The sequence below is a fragment of the Monodelphis domestica genome, chromosome 3 (assembly GCF_027887165.1).
Source record: "Monodelphis domestica isolate mMonDom1 chromosome 3, mMonDom1.pri, whole genome shotgun sequence".
Classification (NCBI taxonomy): Eukaryota; Metazoa; Chordata; class Mammalia; order Didelphimorphia; family Didelphidae; genus Monodelphis; species Monodelphis domestica.
Genome location: NC_077229.1, coordinates 535,528,747 through 535,555,564, shown reverse-complemented (window position 1 = coordinate 535,555,564; position 26,818 = coordinate 535,528,747). Strand labels below are relative to the sequence as shown.

General features: G+C 35.5%; 1 long non-coding RNA gene and 1 pseudogene across 2 annotated transcripts in view; one reads left to right on the top strand and one right to left on the bottom strand.

Annotated features, from left to right (window-relative positions):
- LOC103105683 (uncharacterized) overlaps positions 1-25,549 on the top strand; it is a 52,878-nt gene extending 27,329 nt beyond the window's left edge. The window contains exons 2-4 of one of the 2 annotated variants that reach the window (XR_008917970.1): positions 16,462-16,626; positions 23,091-23,213; positions 23,617-25,549. This is a non-coding gene — a long non-coding RNA (uncharacterized LOC103105683). The remainder of the gene's footprint in view (positions 1-16,461; positions 16,627-23,090; positions 23,214-23,616) is intronic. The other variant, XR_463885.2, reaches the window with a different exon arrangement.
- On the bottom strand, positions 4,594-5,791 carry LOC100617462 (magnesium transporter NIPA2-like; annotated as a pseudogene).
- Positions 25,550-26,818: the final 1,269 nt, after the last annotated feature.

Below are 26,818 nucleotides of genomic sequence, written 5' to 3'. Positions count from 1 at the left end.
TGAGAGTACAGTTTAAGTCTTGCTTGTTATCACTCTCATCCTCCCCTCCTTGTAATAGTATTATACCCCTACCCACATGCCTCTTTTTGTGATATAATTTACCTCATTTTACTTCTTTCTTCCATTTCTCTTAGCACAATCCTCTTTTATTACCCCAGGTGTTTTTTTTACATATTATCCAGAATAGCTTAATACCACGCCCTCTGTCTATGTGTACTTCTAACTAATATGATAATGATAACAATTTTTAAGAGTTACAGATATCATCTTTCCATATAGGAATATAAAAAATGTATCCTTATTTGCCACAGACAAGGTCCAGCCTCACTCGTGACTCCAGGGGTTCCCAACAGGTGGTGAATGATCAGTCAAAGAAATAAAAAATGGAAGACAGCTGTATCTTTACGACCATGGGAATGCTTTGCATATGATAGCTGCTCTGCCACCCCCAGGCTTGGTGTTTATTTTTATACCCATTTTCTTGGCACACAGATACATTACCTAACACACATTTCCAAAGAAAGATAATTGGAAAAATGATACATTAACTTTTAACAAATCACTTGATTAACATTCTATATTCTTGCATTGTGATTACAGACAACATAAAGGTTCCACACAAGAGAAATGATTTTGTCACAGGTGGCTTAATTTTTCTCATTACCCTGTGAGAAATTTTGAGCTTACAAACAATCAAGGAAAATTACTTATTACTTTTAATAAAATGGAATAATTAATCAACAGTTCTTAAAAGACAATTCAACAATCATATCATTGAGGGTGAAAGGTACTGGGGACACAATTCAAATTTAGATTGATCATTTTTCAGGGTTTACTAAGGAGTTTCTGAGTTACTGGTTTGTGAAATTGAGTCACTGAGGCATTTGAAGCTTGATGTACCTGTACGTTTTGTATGGGTCTTTATGACTGATTTGTGTGTTGGCTTCATGAGAATAGGTTTCTGTGAGTGTTGTTCTGTTCTGGGGTTGGCCTGTAGCTGCAGTTTTACTGGGGATTATGTACCTAAGTAAAAGTTAACCTATGAAAGTCTTTTGGGATAGGGTTTGAGGGTCTGATCTTTTGGTGATGTTTTAGAGAATTAGGGTATGGGTATTTTGCTCTTGCATTATTCCTTCTGAGACTAGGCAGAATAATAGTCATGTCAATTCCATAGGTAAAGGTCATTGATGAGAGAGGTCAAGCAAGGGGGACTGAGTGGGTAATCACATCTTGCCAAGGGCCACTCTGTGGCTTCCTTAGCTACCATGCGTGATTCTGTCAAGGCATCATGGCCTGATGACTCCCAGCACTTATTGAAGCCCTTAAATTTTTTATCTTCCTTATTTAGCTTTTTATAGTTCTCTTAGAATTAGAAGGAGAAATTCCATTTAAAACCACCATAGACAATATAAAATATTTAGGAATCTATTTCCCAAGACACAGTCATTATATGAACAAAACTACAAAACACTTTCCACACAATTAAAACTAGATCTAAATAATTGAAAAAACATTAATTACTCATGGGTAGGATGAGCTAATATAATAAAAATAACAATCCTACCCAGATTAATTTAATTATTCAGTGCCATGCCAATCAAACTACCAAGAAACTTTTTTATAGAATTAGAAAAAATTATAACAATAATAATCTGGAAGAAAAAAAGATCAAGAATATCAAGAGAAATAATGAAGAAAAATGTGAAGGATGGGGGCCTAGCAGTACCAGATCTTAAATTGTACTACAAAGCAGTGCTCATTAAAATAATATGGTAATGGCTAAGAGACTGAAGGGTGGATCAGTGGAATAGACTAGGGATAAATGACCTCAGCAAGATAGTGTTCTATAAACCCAAAGATCCCAGCTCTTGGGACAAGAACCCATTATTTGGCAAAAACTGCTGGGAAAATTGTAAAACAGTGTAGGAGAGATTAGGTTTAGATCAACATCTCACACTTTTTTGTATAAACAAAACCAATGTAACCAAAATGAGAACGGAAGTAACAAATTGGGGGAAAAAATCTTTATAACAAAAACATCTGATGAAGGTCTAATTCCTCAAATTGATAAGGAGCTAAATCAATAGTACATAAAATCAAGCCATTTCCCAACTGGACAAGGCAAGGGACATGAATAGGCAGTTTTCAGATAAAGAAATAAAAACTATCAATAAGGACATGAAAGAGTGTTCTAAATCTTTCATAATTAGAGAAATGCAAATCAAAACAACTCTGAGGTATCACCTCACACCTAGCAGATTGGCTAACATGACAGCAAAGGAAAGTAATGAATGCTGGAGGGGATGTGGCAAAGTTGGGACATTAATGCATTGCTGGTGGAATTGTGAATTGATCCAACCATTCTGGAGGGCAATTTGGAACTATGCCCAAAGGGCGATAAAAGACTATCTGCCCTTTGACCCAGCCATAGTACTATTCTTTCCAGTTTTGTCATCTGAAAATTTAATGAGCATGTATCTTTACCTCTAAGTCATTGACATGTTGAATAGCAGAAAGTTTAGTAGCCTTCTGTCATTACTATTGTTATATTGTGTCTCTGTCTGGCTTTTGATCTATTCTTTAACTTTAACCTTTTGATACTAGAATTATGGGTTGATTATCCAGATGCCTTCCACCATACTTTCCTCTTCTCTGGTTCCTAGATTTTCTCACATCAATTTTTAACAATAGAAGGCACTTTTATTTATCTTTTGTCTTTTGACTTTTCAGAATTTAGCATGCAGAAACAGAAAGGGGAAATTGAATTAAGGGCTAAGAATTGGGAGGAATGCATTTGGGGAGGGAATGGTAAAGGAAGATAAAGGATGTCAATGAGATGATATATGGTTTAGTTTTAATCTCTGTCTATATGATTGGCCCCTATAGGTTATTATTTTTGCTTTTCCTTTAATATTTTATCCATAATAGGCAGATAGCTAGGATAAAAGCAAATGAATAATTGTGAGTTGGCTTAATCTTTCTTTTTGTTGTCCATTTCTGCCCAAGTAAGAAGATCAGGTTTTTATAAATAGGTTTTTTAAATTAAGTATTTTCATTGATATTTTTGTTTTTATATCACCTAAATTTCCTTTTGTATCCCTTCTCATCACCCACTCCAAAGAGCCATCTTGTATAACAAAAACTTTTTTGAAGAAAAAAATGAGCATAACTAATTAATTTGATGAAAAATTTTGAAAATATATGTAGTGTTACTGGCAAATCTCTTCATTTCTACAAAGGAATGGGGGGAGGATATACTCTCAGACATCTTATTTGGGACCATATTTCTTCTTTGTAATTTGTATCATTTAATTGCTTTGTGGCAGTAATCCTTTACATTTATTTTTAGGTTTTTTTAGTGATTAGTTATATTGTTTTCTTGGCTTTCCTTGTTTCATTTTATATCAGTTCATATAAACCTTGTTATTGTTCTTTGTATTCATTATATTTGTCATTAAAAAAATCTTTGTCATTTCTTACACCAAAGTAATATTCCATCACTTTCATATTTATTTAGCCTTTCCATAATAAATAGCCATCTATTTTTCCATATCTTTGTTACCATAAAAACGTTGCTACCTTAAACCTTAGAATCAATACTTTGTTTTGGGTACAAGGCAGCAGAGTAGTATGGGATAGACAATGTGAGTCCAGGGTTACAAAGCTAGGAATATCTGAGGACAGATTTAAATCTAGGATTTGCTGTTTCTGGGGCTCTCAACCCACTGAGCCACTTAGCTGTTCCCTTTGCTTTGGATTCAAATGTTATCTTGGGTTTTCTTGATTTTTTTTAAACAAAATAAGATAGGAGTATATATTTTATTAATACTTTACACTGGTATAACTCTTCTACCATTATGTATTCATGCTCATGGTTTGGGTCCCCAGAGGAATAGCTTTTCTCAGGGATAAAGTATGGAGTCTTTGGCACCACCCTTTAAAATAATATTTTCCCCCCAATTACATGTAAAACATTTTTAAAAGGAATAAAGCATTTTATTTTTTATAATGAAAACTGTCAATGCAATAAATTTTTTATGATGAAAGACTAGAAATTTAAAATTATACAATGTTAATAGAAACCAAAACCAACAATATTTAGGTTATCTTAGTTCTCTTATACTTCACATATAAGAAAAGCAAGGTCATTATTGTTTTTGCCCAAATTAGTGAAACCATTAAAAAAGATTGTCTTTAGACAGGATTTAAAATGACAATTTCCATTTTCAGACAAGCTCATTTTACAGCTGTAATGATGGGGATAGTAACGAGGGGGAGGCTTGTGAGCACGCCAAAGCAGCACATATCCGGATTCAGGTCCCTCATACCTCTCCTTGTAGAGAAGACTTCCTTGCTGCCCTTGAGGGGCAGCACCAAGGGGCAAGCCTTCACTTAGGAGAGATCTCCATTTTGTCTCCCTCAAGTAATTTAGGGACTCTGGGAGGGAGTAGTGAGAGAAGCCATTTTCATCAACCCTTTCCTCACTGCCTTCAACCATCATTTCTCTATCTAAGGAGTGTGAATTCCCCAAAACTACACAGCCAAAAAAAAATCCCACAATTACAGATTGTCTTTAAAAAATTATATCTATTTTCAAAAAGTCATTAGATTTCCATTTCTTCTAGAGACACTTTTACCAGTTTGTTGCTCACTTCCGCAGGCTGTTTCCTTCATCAATATTAAGGATTTCATACAAGTTGGACAGATTGACATTCACTATTTTTTCATCTTTTCTCAAAGACACAGGAAGACTTGCTAGGCTTGCTAGACTAGAACTAACATCTTTAAAGACATGCAATAAAAAAGATTCCTACAATGATTGTAAGGAAGCCACTCAAAATTCCAGTAATGTCATCAACAGGAATATTTTGTTGCTCTTTAAAAAAGAATAGCTGAACAAGTTAAAACAGATGTCCTGAAGAATACATAATATATTGGAGTCACTATGGAAGTATTAAATAGACTTCCAGGGCCCTGTTTAAATAATTGATCTGTATACTTACACAGGGAATAAGGTTTAGCAGCAGAATCCAGTACAGTGGGTGCCTTAGTACAGGCTTTCCTGCAAAAGTTCTTTAATAGCAGTTCCCAGGCCTTTAACACAAGGAACTGAAAATGTTCCAATTACAGAGCAGATTGTAATATAAACAAGTATGTTTGTCTATCTAACCACAAAAATTAATATCAAAAAACAATGACAATCAATGTTGTAAAGTCAACAAAACCTGGATCACCCAACTTATGAGACTTCTCTTTTAAGGTCTCAGTCTCCAACTCTTTTGGAGCACGAATTACCATAACAGTAGACTCTAAAATACTTAATAAACATCCAATTTTTCCATGAAGATTAAATCTTTCATCTAGAAAATATGATGAAAGTATGACTTAAAAGAACACTAAGATCTCCTCATGGAGTTACTAACCTGACTGTTGGAAATGCATAAGCAGCAAAGTTGGCCAACTCACCAGCTTCCGTGGATAAAACTCCAGCCCATCATGAGCACGCTTTAAGATATGCATGGCCACCTTGACCTGTTCTCATGGAACCTTTTCTGGCAAGCCTCAAGAGACCCTTAAAAAAAATGAAGCTTTTCCCATTGAATATGCTGGAGTTTTTAGTCAATCCCAGACTAATATAAAAGTCATATTTTTCATGATCCTGGCTCATCTGATGAGTCACACTGATCACAGAACAGAGAAACTGCTGGTACAGAGAGACTTTTACTTATCCCCACAGGCCGCCAGGCCTGTCATAGCAGCCCCCTCTTCCTTCATTGTAGAGCTGGAGCTGTTGGGGTCCAGGCAGTGCCTGGGCACTGCCTCCTCCATCAGGGAGAGCCATTCTTAATTAGAGCCTCCACCGGACAAGTAGAAACTGGGGTGGTGGTGGTGGTGGTGGTGGTGGGTGGGTGGGAGGGGTGGGGTGGGGGTGGGTGGTGGGTGGGGAGGGACCTTCCAGGCTGGCGGCTGCAAAGTGTCCCAAGCCACCACTGGGGTCTCCTAAAATAAATTTTAACATTCTTTTAAGAACGGTTTGAGTCCCAAATTCTTCCTCTTTCCTCCCCACCTCCTAAAGTGGCAAGCAATCTGATATAGATTTTACACGTTTAATCATGTAAAACATTTTCCCTTATTAATCCTTTTGTGGAATACAACTAAAAAAAAAAAACCCAAAATGAATAAAGAAAGTGAACTATAGTAGACTTTGATCTAGATCCAGACTCCATCAGTTCTTTCCCGCAGATGGCATTTTCTTCATCATAAGTTCTTTGTGATTGTTTTGGATCATACTGCTAAGAAAAGCTAAGTCATTCTTAGTGAATCATTTACAATATTGTTATTACTTTGTACAAAGTTCTGCTTACCTTACCTTGTATCACTTCGTTTAAGTCTTTACAGGTTTTTCTGAAATCATCCTGCATATCCTTTCATATAGTACAAAATATACCATCCCTTGTTCAGTCATTCCTCTATTGATGGACACCTTACTTTCCGATACTTTGCTACCACAAATATAGCTGATATAAATATTTTTGTATAAATAGGCCATTTTCCTTTTTAAAAAATTTCTTTGGGATACATATCTAGTAGTGGTGTTACTGTATCAAATAGAATGTTAGTTTTATAGCAATTTGGATATAGTTCCAAATTGCTTTCCAGAATGTTTGAATCAGTTCACAATTCCCCCAACAATGTACCAGGGTTTCAGTTTTCCCATATCCCACCGCAATATTAGTCATTTTCCTTTTCTGTCATAATAAACATGATAGATATGAGATAGTACCTCAGAGTTGTTTTAATTTGTATTTCCCTAATCAATAGTTATTTACAGTATTTTTTCATGTGACTATAGATAATTTTAATTACTTCATTGAAAACTATTTGTTCATATCTTTTGACCACTTAACCATTGGAGAATGACTTTTTAAAAAATTATACATTTGACTCATTTCACTACTTTAGAAATGAGGTCTTAATTGAAGAAACTTGCTCTAAAATTTTTTTCTTAGTTATACATTGTTTGGATTTTCCTCCCTTCTGTTGCTTTTGTTTGTCTACTCTCTTTCTCCTTTCACCCCATTCATCCGCAAAAGTGTTTTGCTTCTGACCACTGCCTCTGCCATTTTACACTTGGCTCTATCAGCCTCATCCCCTTATCCCTTTCTCTTCCTTCTATCCTATAGATAGATTTCTATATCTAACTTACTCAGTATGTTATTCCCTATTTGAGCCAATTTTGATGAGAGTAAGGTTCAAGTGTTCCCTTCCCTACTTTCCCCAACTGCCCTCCAGTTGTAACAACTCTTTCATACCTCTTTTATGTAAGATAATTTACCCCCATTCTACCACTCCCTTCTTCTCTCAGTGCATTCTTCTCTCTTCCCTTAATTTTATATTTTTTACTTATTATCCCATAAAATTCAATGAACCTCCATGCCCTCTGTCTAGGTATACCCCTTCTAACTACCCTAGTAATAATAAGTTCTTAGGAGTTAAAAGTATCCTCTTTTTTTTGTAGGAATATAAATAGTTTAACCTTACTGAATCCCATATGATTTCTCTTCATCTTTTTGTTTCTCTTGAGTCTTGTGAGTCTGTCCCTCTGTCCCTATCTGTCTTTCTCTCTCATACACATATAAATACACTCAGCACCTCCTCTTTGTCAAAATGGGAAAACTATGAGTCTACAGAATTAAATCTATGATAAAAAGATGGCAATTTACATATTAAATGTATAAAGAGAATTACTCCAAAGAAATGAAGTCCAGAAGCAGTTTTAAACATCCAGAATGTATAAGAGTCTGTTTATGTAGCAAATAAATTATTTAAATGGTGAACTGCCCGAGTATTGGTTATTATGGTTATTGCTTACTGTGGAGAAAAATAGGATATATTGTTAACTGCTTTGGTATACACTAAAGTTTTCTTACTTGTCTCATCTTCTACTAATGTTGACAAATAGGAAAAAATCCTACTAGCAGACCACTTTCACATCTGTAAGATAAATATTTCATTTGATGTCAGAAAATGTTCTGTTTAAAGGTTTTTTATTAGCATATATGGTAGAAGTTATGTTTGTTTTGTTCAGAAGAGGCTGCAAAGCTGCAGTGTAAATACACTGTTGAAGATATTGTTGGATTTGTACTGACTGGAGTCAAAACCTTTTCCTACTTTCCCCTTTAACCCTAAGCCTTTATATTTCCCTCTAATTTTTTTTAGTTGATAGCTCCACCTAGCGTTCAGTACTGGCAAGTGACTGGCTGACTCCTTAAGATGGAAAAGATTTTTGTTTTTCATTCACCCCACTCTCCTCCACTTAAAGCACAAGATGTTTAGCTTAGGGAAAATTGTTGTCAGAGAATACTACTGTTTTTACTACTTAAGTGACTCGTTGCTATAGTAACCTCTGCACTCTTATTGCCTTCTAGGATGATCTCTTGATTTTCCTGAGCTGGCTAGAAGAATGTCCATTTAATACCTAAATAATAACCTTGGTTTTAATTGGATTATATAGCCTATGAATACTTACTCCATTTTAATTTTAAAACTGAATCATAAGGGTAGTCTAATTTAGGTTTAGTCTATATTGTCTAGGGTGATTTAAAATGGAATTTCTATTTCTAATTCTTGCTGCTGAGATGTATTGGAGATATATAGAAATGCTGATGACTTATGTGGGTTTGTTTTGTATCCTGCAACTTTGCTTAAGTTGTTGATTACTTCAACTAGCTTTTTGGTTGATTCTCTGGGGTTCTTTAAGTAGACCATCATATCATCTGCAAAGAGTGATAGCTTAGATTCCTCATTGCCTATTTTAATACCTTCAATTTCTTCTTCTCTAACTGCTACATTTAGTGTTTCTAGTACAATGTTAAATAATAGAGCATCCTTGTTTCACTCCTGATATTATTGGGAAGGCTTCTAGTTTGTCCCCATTGCAGATGATGTTTGCTGATGGTTGTACAACTGAATATGGAACTGTTTGGTTTAAGACAGGGAAAGGCTGTATATTGGCACCTTATTTGTTTATCTTATTTGTAGAGTGAAGATGGTGAAGAACTAAGAAATTTCTTTAAAAAATGATTTTTAAAGTTATATTTCCCCCAGTTACATATAGATGTGATTTTTAATAATCATTTTCTTACAGTTTATGATCAATGTTCTTTCCCTCCCTTCAATTCCCACCCACTTTGAGTTGGCAGGTAATAAGATATAGGGTATTCAAATGATATCATGAAATCTATTTTTATCACATAAAAGAAAAGGAATATTGCTTATGTAAGAAAGAAACTCATCAAGGAAATGGAATGACAAATGGTCTGCATTCCTACTTCATCAGTTCCTTCTATGATTGCAGATAGCCTTTTTTATCATGTCTCCTGTGAATTTGTTGTGGGTCCTTTCACTGCTAATAATAGTTAATTAGTTCACAGTTGATCACTGCATATTATTGGTATTACTGTGTATAATATTCTCCTGGTTCTGCTCACTTCACTTTTTATTACTTCTTAAGTCTTTCTAGGTTTTTTTGGATCATTTTTTTTCATAATTTCTTATGACACAATAATATTCTATTATAATCATATACCACAACTTGTCCAGCCATTCCCCAATTGATCCCTCCAGGTTCTGGTTCCTTGCCATCACAAAAAAAGCTACTATAATTTTTTTTATACAATGTCTTTTTCCATTTCCTTTGACCTCTTTGGGATATAGACATAGTAGTGATATTGCTAGGTCAAAAGGTATACACAGTTTTATGGTTCTTTGGACTTAGTTTCAAATTGCTGTCTAGAATGGTTGTACCAGTTTGCAACTCCACCAATACTGTATTAATTTCTTTTATCACCTCCAACATTTATAATTTTCCTTTTGGTCATATTAGCTAGTCTGATGTGTGTGAGATAGTGTCTCAGAGTTTTTTAAATTTACATTCTCTAATTAATAGTGATTTAAAAAAAAACTTTCATATGATTAAAAGTAGTTTTAATTTCTTCGTCTCCTTTGCCCAAGACACCTCTTGAGGGTAAAAGAAGAGTATGTAAAAGCTGATTTGAAGCTTCACATTAAAAACTAAGATTGGCAACTAGATAGCTTAATGGATAGAGTCAGGCCTGGAGATAGGAAGTCTTCACTTTATATCTGGCCTCAGACATACTAGTTGTGTGACCCTGGGCAAGTCACTTAACCCCCATTACTTAGCCCTTACTGTTGTTTTGCTTTGGAACCAAAATACAGTATTTATTTTTAAGACATAAGGAAAGAATAAAAAATCCCAAGGATAATGGTATCTGTCTTGTTCTATTATTTCCTGGCAAATAAAAGTAAAAGAAATGGAAGTATGTCAAATTTTATATTCTTGGGCTCACTGCAAATGGTTACTACAGTCATTAAATTAAAAGATGCTTGCTCAAGAATAACATATCTAGGAAAGTTGAACATAAATACACAAGGGATAAAATAGACATGTAACAAACTAAAGGAATTTTTTGGGGAAAGATCAGAAGTGAATATAACATTTAATCTAAAAGAACCATAAGAAGGTAAACATGAAAGACTAAGGGATTCACTAAGGTCAAATTATTTATTTCTTATGTCAGAAAATGTTATCTATAACCCTTAAAAATGACAGCACTACTTGGGAAATTTGAAAGAGCATATACAGATAAAAGAGTTGAGGTCAAGTGTAGTATAATAGAATGAGCTAAAAAATAACAAAATTGGCAAGGAAGAAGTAAAATGGAACAATTATCTCACACAAAAGAAACATGAATGGAAGAACTGTCACAGGAAAGGGGAAAAGTAGCAGACGGTTGGTAGTACTAAAATCCTATTCTGATCAGATCTGGGTTAAAGAGGGAACAACATGTACAACTAGAAGGATCAACTTAACTTACAGAGAAACAGGAGAGTGAGGGGACAGGATAAGAGATGATTAAGAGTCCCCTCAAGGGACTAAAAGAAGGGATTGTTCATTAAGAGAAAAGAGGGCAAGGGGATAAGATAAGGAAGGGATTCTTAGAAGGGAGTACATTTCAAGAAAAGGAAAGGCCAGAGAGGTAAAGGGAGGAACTCTTAGGATAAGATAAGAAGGCAGTTCAAATCAAGAAACAGAAGGGTAAGGTAAAGGGATAAGAGTGATTTTTGGAAGGGTAGATAGGATAAAAACTAAGGAGGGCAAGGAGAGAGGAAAAGGGAAGTATTCTTAGAAGGGATGTGAATTGGAGAGGTTGTAGTCAGAAGTTGGACATTGGAGGGATAGGGCTAAAATAGCAGAGAAGGACAGTGAGGAAAAATCGAATGGAGGGAAATACACAACACATTTCAAATGAGAAATACACATAGAGTAAAAATAAAGAAATGAATCAGAATATATGATGTCTCAGTTGATAAAAACAAAGTAGGGGTAGCAATCATGATCTCTGACAAAGTTAAAGCTTAAATAGATACAATCAAAAGAGATAAAGAGGGAAACCCATATTAAAAGGGAACATAAATAATGAAGCATTTTCAATATTAGATCTATATATACCAAATTTTATAAGCATCCAAATTTTTTTTAATACCTTCAATTTCTTTTTCTTCTCTAATTGCTACTGCTAGTGTTTTTAGTACAATGTTAAATAATAGAGGTGATAATGGGCATCTCTGTTTCAATTCTGATCTTATTGGGAATGCATCTAGTTTATCCCCATTGCAGATGATGTTTACTGATGGTTTTAGATAAATACTGTTTATTATTTTTAGTAAAGACCCTTCTATTCCTATACCTTCTAGTGTTTTCAATAGGAATGAATGTTGCATTTTGCCAAAGGTTTTTTCTGCATCTCTTGAGATAATCATGTGATTTTTGTTGTTTTGCTTGTTAATATGGTCAATTATGTGGATGGTTTTCCCAATATTGAACCATCCTTGCATTCCTGGTATAAATCCCAACTGATCATAATGAATAATCCTTGTGATGACTTGCTGGAGTCTTTTTGCTAGTATTCTATTTAAGATTTTTGCATCTGTATTCATTAAGGAGGTTGGTCTATAGTTTTCTTTCTCTGTTTTTGACCTGCCTGGCTTTGGAATTAGTGCCATATTTCTGTCACAAAAGGAATTTGGTAGAACTCCCTCTTTGCTTATTATGTCAAATAGTTTGTATAATATTGGAATTAGTTGTTCTTTGAATGTTTTATAGAATTCACTTGTGAATCCATTGGGCCCTAGGGATTTTTTTCTTAGGGAGTTCTTTGATGGCTTGTTCAATTTCTTTTTCTGATATGGGGTTATGTAAGTATTCCATTTCTTCTTTTGTTAATCTGGGGAATTTATATTTTTGTAAATATACATCCATATCACCTAGATTCCCATATTTGTCGCCATATAATTGGGTAAAATAGGTTTTAATGATTGCCTTAATTTCCTCTTCATTAGAGGTGAGGTCTCCCTTTTCATTTTTGATACTGTTAATTTGGTTTTCTTCTTTCCTTTTTTTAAATAGACTGACTAGTTCTTTATCTATTTTATTTGTTTTTTCAAAGTACCAGCTTCTAGTCTTTTTTATTAAATCAATAGTTCTTTGACTTTCAATTTTATTAATTTGTCCTTTGAGTTTTAGGATCTCTAATTTAGTCTTCATCTGAGGATTTTTAATTTATTTGCTTTCTAATTTTTTAATTTGCATGCCCAATTCATTGACCTCTGCCCTTCTTAATTTGTTAATATATGAACTCAAGGATATAAATTTCCCCCTGAATACTGCTTTGGCTGCATCCCATAGCTTTTGAAAGGATGTCTCATCATTGTCATTTTCTTCAATGAAGTTATTAATTGTTTCTATGATTTCTTCTTTAACAAACTGGTTTTGGAGAATCATATTGTTTAATTTCCAATTAATTTTCAATTTACCTCTTACTAATTATTATTTTAGTAAGTTCCCTTACTAATTATTATTTTCATTGCATTGTGATCTAAGAAAGTTGCATTTATTATTTCTGCTCTTTTGCCCTTGATTACAATGTTTTTATGCCCTAATACACGGTCAATTTTTGTGAATGTACCATGTTCTGCAGAAAAGAAGGTATATTCCTTTTTGTCCCTATTTATTTTTTCCACATGTCTACTAACTCTAATTTTTCTTAGATTTCATTCACTTCTCTTACCTCTTTCTTATTTATTTTTTGGTTTTATTTATCTAGTTCGGATAGAGGAAGGTTCAGGTCTCCCACTAGTATAGTTTTTCTGTCTATTTCGTCCTTGAGCTCCTCTAGTTTCTCCTTTAAAAATTTGAATGCTATGCCATTTGGTGCATACATGTTGAGTACAGACATTTCCTCACTGTCTATACTGCCTTTTATCAGGATGTAATTACCTTCTCTTTTAACTAGATTTATTTTTACTTTGGCTTTGTTGGATATTATGATTGAGACTCCTACCATCTTTTTGTTAGTTGATGCCCAATAGATTTGGCTCCACCATCTTACTTTCACCCTATGTGTATCTACCTTCCTTATGTGTATTTCTTACAGACAGCATATGGTAGGGTTTTGGATTCTAATCCACTCTGCTATTTATTTGTGTTTTAGGGGTGCATTCATTCAATTCACATTCAGAGTTATGATTACTAGCTGTGTATTTCCCAGCATTTTGATTTCTGCTCCTGTTCCTGCCTTTTCTTCTTTCAGTATTTCCTTCTACACCAATGTTTGCTTTTAAAGAGTTCCCCTTGTTCCCCCCCTTATTTTACTTCCCTTTCTACCTCCTTCCTTCTTATTCCTCCCCCTTATTTTCCCTGTAGTCTTTCTAAAATTAACCTCCTGCCCCCTCCCTCCCTTGTACTGCTTCTCTCCCCAACAGATCTTTTGTTATCCTTCTACTCCCCTATAGGGCGCAAATCTATTCTCTGGCCCCAATGGATTTGATTGTTTTTCCTTCTTTGAGTCAATTTCAAAGCACATAAAAGTTGAGTATTTCTTGTCTCCGACATTTTTACTCTTCCAGTGTATTGATGTTCTCTCCCCTCCCACCATGAGCTTCTTTGTGACATATAAATTTACCCCCATTTGTTTCTTTTCCTATTCCTTTTAATATTAACCCATTTTTAAGCTCTAGTTATATATATATGTATATATATATATGCATACTCATGTGTATGTATTTATGCATTCATATATCTATATACCTATTTATGTCTTGTCCTTTCATCCTATAGAGTTTGTCATTGTTCCCTCTAAGTGTACTTCTTTTTGCTGCCCAGGTAATAACAACAGTTTTTAAGAGTTGCCAATGACCTCTTTTCTTGTAGGGATACATAAAATTTTAACTTATTGAGTCTCTTAAAATTTTTTTTGTTTTGTTTTTCTTTTTCCCCTCTTTTTTAATTACCTTTTGATGATTCTCTTAAGTTCTGTGCTTGGACTTCAAATTTTCTGTTCAGGTCTGGTCTTTTCTTTACGAATTCTTGAAATTCTTCCATTTTGTTGAATGACCATACTTTCCCCTGTAAGAATATAGTCAGTTTTGCTGGGTAGTTGATTCTTGGTTGTAGTCCCAGTTCCCTTGCTTTCCGGAATATCATATTCCATGCCTTTATTTTTTTCAGTGTGGATGCAGCCAGATCCTGCATTATCCTCACTGTGGTTCCATGGTATCTGAATGACTTCTTCTTGGCAGCTTGTAATACCTTTTCTTTGGTCTGATAGTTCTTGAATTTGGATTAAGTACAGGAGGTGATCTGTGGATTCTTTCAATCTACTTTTCCCTCTTGTTCTAGGATATCGGGGCAGTTTTCTTTAATAATTTCCTGTAATATAATGTCTAGGCTTTTTCTTTTGTCATGGTCTTCTGGTAGGCCAATGATTCTTCAATTGTCTCTCCTTGAACGATTTTCTAAATCCTCTGTTTTGTGAATGAGATGCTTCATATTTTCCTCAATTTTTTCACTGTTTTGGTTTTGTTTTATAGTGTCCTGCTGCGTTATGAGGTCACTTGATTCTAGTTGTATTCTGGTTCTTAAAGACTGGATTTCATCCTTGGCTTTTTGGTAATCCTTTTCCTTTTGGTCTGATTTTCTTTGGAGGTCATCTTTCATCCTCTTTACCTTGTCTTTCATCTCCTTTTTCTCATCTTTCATCTTCTTCACCTCATCTTTCATCTCCTTTGCCTCATTTTCCACTTGGTTGATTTTGGCTTTCAAGACACTATTTTTTTTTTTAGTTCAAGTGCCTCTGTTTCCAGATGATTTATCTTAGTTTTTAAGTTCTTTTCCCAACTGTCTTCAGCCTCTCTTAATTGTGTTTTGACTTGCATTATGATTTCTTCCAAAGCCTGTATCTAATTCGCTGGGATTTCTGATTTTTCCTTTGCTGATCCCTCCCCCTCTGTTTTGTTTGCTCTTTGCTCATTACCTGTGCAGAAGTTGTCTATTGTAATTTCTTTCTTCTTTTTCTGTTGTTTGCTCAAGTTTACCCCCTCTTTGCTCCCAGTATTTGTCTGTGCTCTTGCTCCTCTCATTTTTTTTTTTGGTTTGGGGGCTGTCAGTCTCCCCTCTTGGAGCTTTGTCAGACCTCTTGGTATAGTCTCTAGGGGAGGAATGTTAGCTTCCCTGTCCTGGAGGCTTTTGATCAGATTAACTTCAACTGGGTTGGGCTATATGTGCTCTGAGGCCAAAGACTCCTGGAAGGCTGGGCCACCCAGGCTCTCTCCAATTCTCTCCAGCTGCTTCTCTGCTGTCTGCAAGGTTCCCCAGTGCCTTTGCCCCCCCCCCCCCGAGGTTCCTGTCCTTGCTGGAGGCCCTGAACTCTAGTGGGGGGAGGGGTCCTAGCCTCCCTGAGCTCTGAGGAGTCCTGATGGGATCAGGTTCAACTGGATTGGTCTGGATGTGCCCCGAGGCAAAAACCTCCCCGTGAGACTGGAGCCAGATGGAAGGACCCAGCCACAGGCCCAGGTCTCTCGCTGGCTTCCTCCCCGCTGTCCACGCTTGACTCTCTGAGCCCAGTGCCCTGCTGCTCACAAGGTAGACCCTCCAAACCAGCACTTTTGCCCGCCCAGAGGTTCCTGCTGCAGCTGGGGGATCAGCCCTCTGGGTTGGCGGGAGGGGTCCTGGGACCTTCCCTCTGCCTTCCCCTTAGATCAGAGTGTTCTCGGATTCCAGCTTTTGGGGAGTGTACCTTTTGAATTGAGTCAAGAAGGAAGGTTCCCCGCCTCTGTCCTGTTGTTAAGTTTGAATTTCAGTCCCCTAGGAGCATTCAGTTTTTGATCGTTAAGGAAGGGTTTTCAGAGGTCTGAACTTTTGCTGCATCTAAGCCGACATCTTGACTCCGCCCCTCTCAGTGATGTTTATTCTGAAGAAGGGGGAGATGACCGATTTTTACCAAATGTTTGAAGCTTTGGTAACTCTTAAAAGTAGTTATTATCACTTGGGTATGTATAGTAGTCTCTCGGTGAACAAGAATGACTATTTTCTTTGTGCAGTTTCATCTACAGTGTACCCTCATGTGGCTTTGGAGTCCAAAGGCTGAGGCACAGAGTTTGTGGCACATGGGGCATGGGATGCCAGTTGTTACGGGAAGTGCAGTTGTGGCCTGGTGTCGGCGTTCACGTGCAGCAGCAAGATGTTGACGTCGCTCATCTTCAAAGGTATATTCCTACGTATTATTCTATCGATGGTTTGTGACAAGGAAATCACTTTAAAAGACTGATATATATTAATTTAAGGTCGCCAAGGAATTCAGCTATGTAATTCCTTAATGAAAACTTCAAGTCAGCAGTCAACCTTTTATGGAGTTTAATTACAAACAGGAAGAAGAAAGGTATTAGAGAGAGAGAGAGAGAGAGAGAGAGAGAAAGAAAGAGAGAGAGAGAAAGGGGAGAGAAGGGAATAGGGCTTAAATACCCCCTCTGTTTAGGCTGGGCCAAAAGGCCCAAGCCCTTAAATAGCTGAGGCAAAGAAAAGAGATCAGTCCCTATCACTCACGTGACCAAAATGGAGAAACAGTCTCAGGGGCCTCCACCTCCAGCTTCCTTCAGAGCCAGCTTCTCAGAGCACCACCTCTCAGAGCAAAACCTCTCCAACCAACCACCCTCTAGTCCTCAGACCCCACTATCTTTAAGGAAACCATCCAAGTTCCCTCCCCTCAGTTCTCACATCTACCAATCACTGTCCATGTCTTCCCTGTGCCAATGGTGGCTCTAGCTTAACCCAGGACCGCTCAGAGGTCTGTGGCTTTGCACATGTCTGTTGAAGGTCATATTCTCAAATAATTAAATCTTGATCCTTTGCTACAGCCCTTCCTAAATCCTGTTAACCTAAGTAGTGTGGAGATTGGAATAATTAAATTTTGATCTATGCTGCAGCCCTTCCTAAATCCTGTTACCCTGAGTAGGGTGGAGATTGGAATAATTAAATTTTGATCTATGCTGCAGCCCTTTCCATTGTTCAGCAAAAGGTTTCTGTCCCAAAGTAATCTTAAGAAGGGAGGAGGAGGAACCTCCCTTGCCAATGGGGTTCACATTCCAATGGTGAAATTTCCAACATTCACAAGTCTAAGAAATTTTAAGGTTTACAATCCCCCCTGATGATCATTGGGAGACTAGTCTCCCCATTGATCATTTAACATAATCATTTTGTAGTTCTAAATGCACTTCTAACTATAGATATACACAATATTCAATTTTCTAAGAGAAATTAGAATAATGAGAGAGGAAATAGAAAAGAAAAGAAAGCAAAACCAATGTTTTGCTAGATGCATTGACAGAAAGCCAAATTAGGGGCAGACCCTTTTGGCATAAATGTGTACAGTTACAATAAATGTTCAATCAAAAGTTCAGTCCAATCAATCACATCCAAAGTTCATTCTTGATCTTCTTGATGAAGTGTAGGTTTTCAGCATCTTTCTGCAACAGTTCATTCTCTGGATATAAAAATTTCAAGCTTTTTTCTTGAAGATCTTTTTTTCGAACAGAATCAAAATCTTTGATTTTTATAACAGTAAAATATTAAACAAAAATCAAAATTGTTGGATTTTTATAAAAATACAATCTCAAACAAACAAAAATTCAAAAAAAAATTCTTAGATTTTAAATTAAAATACAATCCCACCTGAAGTAAGTATTAAAAAAATATCAAGTTTAGCTCAAAATGCAATGTTCAGTTATGGGGGTGTATGTGTCAATTATCAAAAGAATAGAAAAATAATCAAAAAACATAAGAAAAATTCAAAATAGGCCTTGTATAGGTCCATTTTAAAGTAATTTCTATCCCACAAGTATGTAGGACAGAATGCAGTAATATTTCACTTAGCCATTTGTAGCCAAGACTACAGGAAGTTTCCATAATATAAGAAGAAAAGAATTACAATTCTATTTTGATGGGGAAATGTCATTCCCTCATCTGATTTTTTTTTTCATTCAGGGATATAGGGAGCCAGCATGATAGTCGAGCTTTGTACTTGTTTGAGTACTTCGTAAAGAGTGTAGATACAAGGAAGTCCTACGACTTAAACATAATGTAAGCATCGCAACCTCAAGTCTCACTTTAATATTTCTTGTGTTCTCTATTGACACTATTCAGGTTTAGTCTGTGCTCCTTGTTTTTATCCCTTTTCCTGGAATCAGACACAAACATTAATCCCAGTCCTATAATATTTTATCAATAAATGGCAGGTTCCCATAGTTTAAAGCTTTTAGGCATATATTGATATTATAGCAAGAGTATATATATATATATTAACTTGTATTACTGCAGGAAAAAAATAATATTAATATTAATTATGTGTACCTTCAGCACAAAAAATGAGAAAAAATTCAAATATTCTGATCAAAAAATAAAAGAAAAGAAATAAGAAAAATAAGAAAAAAATCAGTAATTCAATATATTCTTGAAAAAAAATAGCATCCATTTGTCTATGGATTATTATCTCCAATTCATATGATAAGATATAGTCACAATTCATATGATAGGATACAGTCAATCAGTCTCAGCAGAAGATGCTTTCTTCACATGTGAGCAGTGAATCCAAGAGTCCCTTTTTCCAATCTTTATAGATGTTGGAGTAGTTAATAATATTTGGAATGGTCCTTCCCACAAAGGTTGAGTTGCTCCAGTTTGCTTGAAATTCTTGATATAAACTTTATCTCCTGGGTTCAGGTCATGCAGAGAAAAATCCAATGTTCCAGCTTGTACTGCAGCTCCGGATTCATGAAGTTCACGTAGTTTGTGCTGTAACTCCTGTATATAGGAAGCAATAGTAATATTTCCCCCTAATAGCGATGTATAAGCCGGGGAGAAAGGCTTAGCCTGTATAGGCGGATGTCCAAAAAGCATCTCAAATGGTGAGATGTGTAGGTCTCCTCTAGGCCTGCTTCTAAGATAAAATAGGGCCAGAGGGAGAATTTCAGGCCATTTTAAATGGGTCTCAGTGCATAATTTGCCAATCATAGTCTTAAGTTCTTTATTCATCCTCTCCACTTGGCCTGAGCTCTGGGGGTGATATGGAACATGGAATTTTGGAGTTATCCCCAAGCAAGAATATATTTGGTTTAAGACAGAATCGGTAAAATGACTCCCTCTATCGGAGTCAATTCATGCTGGCAGGCCAAAACGAGGAATAATTTCCTTTAAAGTATCTTTGCAACAAAATCTGCTGTGGCTCGGGTCGTAGGAAATGCTTCCGGCCATCTGGTTAGTTGATCTGCAATTACTAGACAAAATTTATAACGTCCAGCCTTTGGCATCGTTATGAAATCTATCTGTAGATGTTCAAAAGGTGTGTAAGCCAGAGGACCTTTTGGGCCTCAACTGATAGAAAGAAGGCAGGAGTTGCAATCATGATATCTGACAAAGCCAAAGCAAAAATAGACCTGATCAAAAGGGATAGGGAAGGTAAATATATTCTGTTAAAAGGGAGTATAGACAATGAGGAAATATCACTAACCAACAGGTATGCACCAAATGGTATAGCATCCAAATTTCTAATGGAGAAACTAGGAAAATTGAAGGAGGAAATAGACAGTAAAACCATATTAGTGGGAGACTTGAACCAACCACTATCAAATTTAGATAAATCAAACCAAAAAATAAATAAGAAAGAGGTAAAAGAGGTGAATGAAATCTTAGAAAAATTAGAGTTAATAGACATATGGAGAAAAATAAATAGGGACAAAAAGGAATACACCTTCTTTTCAGCACCACATGGCACATTCACAAAAATAGATCATATACTAGGTCACAGAAACATGGCACTCAAATGCAGAAAAGCAGAAATAATAAATGCAGCCTTTTCAGATCACAAGGCAATAAAAATAGTGATCGGTAAGGGTACATGGAGAGCCAAATAAAAAATTAATTGGAAATTAAATAATATGATACTCCAAAATTGGTTAGTTAGAGAAGAAATCATAGAAAAAATTAATAATTTCGTTGAGGAAAATGACAATAGTGAGACATCCTTATGGGATGCAGCCAAAGCAGTACTTAGAGGAAAATTCATATCCATGAGCACATATATTAACAAACTAGGGAGGGCTCAGTTCACGTTTTTGTGCAAGGTTTTCCTCCTTCTTATTATAGTGTGGAAATGTTCAAACTCCACATACCTTCGCCTCTGTGGTGTACTGGGGAGTACTGGGGAGTCCTTCTGTTCCTCCAAAGGTGATTTTTATGCTCCTCTGATGTAGTCTATTTCATTCGGTGCCGGGGAGAGGAAGCGTGTGGAGTCTAGATTGCAGCCATGATTACCCAGAAGTCCGAAGAAATAGATTTCTAAAATAATCCTATATCAGAAAAATAAATCCAACAGGCCATCAACGAACTTCCTAAGAAAAAATCCCTAGGGCCTGATGGATTCACCAGTGAATTCTACCAAATTATTCAAAGAACAGCAAACCCAAATACTATACAAACTATTTGACATAATAAGCAAAGAGGGAGTTCTACCAAATTCTTTTATGACACAAACATGGTACTGATCCCAAAGCCAGGCAGGCCAAAAACAGAGAAAGAAAATTATAGACCAATCTCCCTAATGAATATAGATGCAAAAATCTTAAATAGGATACTAACAAAAAGACTCTAGCAAGTGATCAGAAGAGTCATTCATCATGATCAAGTAAGATTTATACCAGGGATACAGGGCTGGTTCAATATTAGGAAAACCATTCACATAATTGACCATATCAACAAGCAAACCAACAAAAATCCCATGATTATTTCAATAGATGCAGAAAAAGCCTTTGATAAAATACAACACCCATTTGTATTAAAAACACTAGAAAGCATAGGAATAGAAGGGCCTTTCATAAAAAAAAAATAAACAGTATATACTTAAAATGATCAGCAAACATCATCTGGAATGGGGATAAACTAGAGGCATTCCCAATAAGATCAGGAGTGAAACAAAGATGCCCATTATCACCTCTATTATTTGACATTGTACTAGAAACACTAGCAGTAGCAATTAGAGAAGAAAAAGAAATTGAAGGCATTAAAATAGGCAAGGAGGAGACCAAGTTATCACTCTTTGCAGATGACATGATGGTCTACTTAAAGAATCCTAGAGATTCAACCAAAAAGCTAATCGAAATAATCAACAACTTTAGCAAAGTTGCAGGATACAAAATAAACCCACATAAGTCATCAGCATTTCTATATATTTCCAACACATCTCAGCAGCAAGAACTAGAAAGAGAAATCCCATTCAAAATCACCTTAGACAAAATAAAATACTTAGGAATCTATCTCCTGAGACAAACACAGGAACTATATGAACACAACTACAAAACACTTTCCACACAACTAAAACTAGACTTGAACAATTGGAAGAACATTAACTGCTCATGGGTAGGACGAGCCAATATAATAAAAATGACCATCCTACCCAAACTCATTTATCTATTTAGTGCCATACCCATTGAACTTCCCAAAAATTTTTTTACTGATTTAGAAAAAAAACCATAACAAAGTTCATTTGGAAGAACAAAGGATTAAGGATATCCATGAAACAATGAAAAAAAATACAAAGAAAGGGTGCCTTGCCATCCCAGATCTCAGACTATATTATAAAGCAGTGGTCATCAAAACAATTTGGTACTGGCTAAGACACAGAAAGGAGGATCAGTGGAATAGACTTGGGGTAAGTGACCTCAGCAGGACAGTATATGACAAACCCAGCAAACCCAGCTTTTGGGATAAAAATACACTATTTCATAAAAACTGCTGGGAAAATTGGAGGACAGTGTGGGAAAGATTAGGTTTAGATCAACACCTCACACCCTACACCAAGATAAATTCAAAATGGGTAAATGACTTGAACATAAAGAAAGAAACTATAAGAAAATTAGGTGAACACAGAATAGTATACATGTCAGACCTTTGGGAAGGGAAACATTTTAAAACCAAGCAAAACTTAGAAAGAGTCACAAAATGCAAAATAAATAATTTGGCATACATCAAATTAAAAAGTTTTTGTACAAACAAAACCAATGTAACTAAAATCAGAAGGAAAACAACAAATTGGGAAGCAATTTTCATAGAAACCTCTGACAAAGGTTTAATTACTCAAATTTACAAAGAGCTAAATCAATTGTACAAAAAATCAAGCCATTCTCCAATTGATAAATGGGCAAGGGACATGAATAGGCAGTTTTCAGATAAAGAAATCAAAACTATTAATAAACACATGAAAAAGTGTTCTAAATCTCTTGTAATCAGAGAAATGCAAATCAAAACAACTCTGAGGTATCACCTCACACCTAAGAGATTGGCTAACATGACAGCAAAGGAAAGTAATGAATGCTGGAGGGGATGTGGCAAAGTGGGGACATTAATGTATTGCTGGTGGAGTTGTGAATTGATCCAACCATTCTGGAGGGCAATTTGGAACTATGCCTTTTGATCCAGCTATAGCACTGCTGGGTTTGTACCCCAAATAGATAATAAGGAAGTACCCCAAATAGATAATAAGGAAAAAGACTTGTACAAGAATATTCATAGCTGCACTCTTTGTGGTGGCCAAAAATTGGAAAATGAGGGGATGCCTTTCAATTGGGGAATGGCTGAACAGATTGTGGTATATGTTGGTGATGGAATACTATTGTGCTAAAAGGAACAATAAAGTGGAGGAATTCCATGGAGTCTGGAACAACCTCCAGGAAGTGATGCAGAGCGAAAGGAGCAGAACCAGGAAAACATTGTACACAGAGACTGATACACTGTGGTACAATCAAAGGTAATGGACTTCTCTATTAGGGTCAATGCAATGTCCCTGAACAATCTGCAGGGAACTAAAAAACACTATCCACAAGCAGAGGATAAAATGTGGGAGTAAAAACACCGAGGAAAAGCAACTGCTTGACTACAGGGGTGGAGGGGATATGACTGAGGAGAGACTCTAAATGAACACTGTAATGCAAATACCAAGAACAGGGAAATGGGTTCGAGTTAAGAACACAGGTGATACCCAGTGGAATCATGCGTCGGCTATCGGAGGGATGGGGGTGGGGGGGGCGGAAAAGAAAATGATCTTTGTTTCCATTGAATAATGTTTGGAAATGACCAAATAAAATAATGTTTAAAAAAAAAAGAAAACTGTATTTATTGCAAACTTCTTTCTTCTTTCTCTATTTCTATAGGAAATAATTCAAAGATGACCTTCAGAAAAACAAAAGCAATTCAATTCAGGAGCAAGTTCTGTAATCTATGAAAGAAGAACTTTAGAAAATAAAGGAAAATGCATGAAAATAATTCAAGACTATTCTGCACCCACTAGGAAACATAAGAGGGAATAAAATAATGTATTCTGAAAAGGGATGGAGTTTAAGATGCAACTGGAATGCATTACTCTGCAAATCTGAGTTTAGCCTTACATGAAAAAGATGTATATTGAAAAATAAAGAGTTTAAAACATTTTAAGAAAGAAAATTAAAACCAAAGTGATTACAGGCCTCTTAAATACTCCAAACAATAGAAATTCAGGAGAAGTGAATACATTTAACAGTGAGGGACAAAACCAAATGATCATCTCAACAGATGAAGAAAAAGTATTTTCCAGAGTAAAAGGCATAATTTTAAAAGCCCTAAAAAGTATAAGAAAAGAGGGATTGTCCCTTAATATCATAAAAATATTCTATCTTAAAGCAAAATTGGACATCATGTGTAATAGGAGTAGGTTAGAATCCAACAAATATAGGAGTAAAGCCTATATTCTCACTCTTCCCATTATTATTTGACATAATGTTGGAAATGTTAGCAATAGCAATAAGACAAGAGAAAGAAACTGAAGGAATACAGATAGGTAAAGAGCAAATAAAACTATTGTTTGATAAAGATGTGATAGTTGAAAGAACCTAGGAAATCAGCAAAGATGCAAATTAAGACAATAGCTTCAACAGAACAGAGAAAACAAAAGAGATTCTCAAAAATTGACGTTTTTGTAAAAGGATAACAAAGCATGATGCTATAATAGAATTCCCATTTCAAGTAACTATGAAATGCATAAAATATCTGGGAACCATCCAAAGGCACACAAAAGTCTTGTATATATTCAGAAGTGCTATTTAAAGAAATAAAGAATATTTGAAATACTTAATGGCAAGGTTATGCCAATTCAATGACAATTGATGACGAATAGTAACTTACAATTTTAATATTTTAGCAATCAAATTACCAAGAGAATACTTCACAGAACTTTATGAAATAATCATAAAATTCATTTGGAAAAATAAAAATAGAAAGGGAAATTCTAAAAATAAGTAGAGATGAAGGGGGAGTAGCAAGCACTCCCAGACCTCATGATATATTGAAAAGCGATATTAATCAAAACCATCTAGTACTGGTTAAAGAAGAAAAAGATCAATGAAACATATGAGACAAGGAGATTCAGAAACAACAGAACTCAATAATTCAGTATTTGATAAAGTGGAAAACATAAATTACCTAGGGGGAAAAACTCTAAATTTGATTAAAATTGTTGGGAAAGCTGAAAAACTGTCTGGAAGACATTAGACTTAGACCTATGCCATATTCCACGATATTCTAAATGAATCTATAACCTTAACATTAAAGATCATACTATATAAAATAAGAAAACAGATCATATAAGTCTCACAGTTATATATAGGAAGTATATTTTTAATTAAAGAAGTGATAGAGGTAATTACAAAAAATCTAATAGATACTTTGGTTATTTGAAATTGAAAAGTTTCCACACGGACATTAATGCATCTAGGATAAGAAAGGAAGAGGTTGAATGGGAAAAAAATTCATAATTTTTAATTTCTTTGAAAAGAATTTGGTAATCAATATATATAAACAAAAGCAATATTAACTACTGTAATAGACATTCTTTTTTTTTTCAGATATGGAACAGGTAATTTATTCCTACACACAAAAGGAATACTAAACACATACTCCTACTGGCAAACTTTTACAGAGCAATGGACCCAGTAGCTTAATTTATAACTACTGTTGCAGTCTTCTGGGAGGATATTCTTTTTATTGTTTTTTTAATATGTATTTTATTTTCCCAATTATATGTAATAAAAATTTTCAACAAATTTTCCAAAATTATAAGATCCAAATTGTCTCCTTCCCTTCCCCCCTTCTTTCCACTTGGGAGGCTTTTTTTTTTAGTTTTTAAATATTATTTTATTTGGTCATTTTCATACATTATTCATTGGAAACAGAGATCATTTTCTTCACCCCACCCCTCCCGCCACCCTTCCCCTAGCTGACATGTGATTCCATACCCAGTGGTGTCCTCGATCCTAACTCATTTCCATGTTATTGGTTTTTGCATTAGGGTGTTCATTTAGAGTCTCTCCTCAATCATATCTCCTCCACCCCTGTAGTCAAGCAGTTGCTTTTCCTCGGTGTTTTTACTCCCACATTTTATCCTCTGCTTGTGGATAGTGTTTTTTAGATCCCTGCAGATTGTTCAGGGACATTGCATTGACCTTAATAGAGAAGTCCATTACCTTCGATTGTACCACAGTGTATCAGTCTCTGTGTACAATGTTTTCCTGGTTCTGCCCCTTTCACTCTGCATCACTTCCTGGAGGTTGTTCCAGACTCCATGGAATGCCTCCACTTCATCATTCCTTTGAGCACAATAATATTCCATCACCAACACATACCACAATTTGTTCAGCCATTCCCCAATTGAAGGGCATCCCCTCATTTTCCAATTTTTGGCCACCACAAAGAGTGCAGCTATGAATATTCTTGTACAAGTCTTTTTTCTTATTATCTCTTTGGGGTACAAACCCAGCAGTGCTATGGCTGGATCAAAGGGCAGACAGTCTTTTATTGCTCTTTGGGCATAGTTCCAAATTGCCCTCCAGAATGGTTGGATCATTTCACAACTCCACCAGCAATGAATTAATGTCCCTACTTTGCCACATCCCCTCCAGCATTCATTACTTTCCATTGCTATCATGCTAGCCAGTCTGCTAGGTGTGAGGTGATACCTCAGAGTTGTTTTGGTTTGCATCTCTCTGATTATAAGAGATTTAGAACACTTTTTCATGTGCTTATTAATAGTTTTGCTTTCTTTTAACTGAAAACTGCCTATTCATGTCCCTTGCCCATTTTTAAATTGGAGAATGGCTTGATTTTTTGTACAACTGGTTTAACTCTTTATAAATTTGAGTAATTAGACCTTTGTCAGAGGTTTTTGTTATGAAGATTGTTTCCCAATGTAATAGACATTCTTGAAGAGATAAATAGTCAAAAGATATGAACAAACAGTTCTTAAAAGAATTGCAAAGCATTCACAACAACATGAGCAAATGCTTCAAACCATCTGTAATAAGACAAATACAAATCAGACTGAAT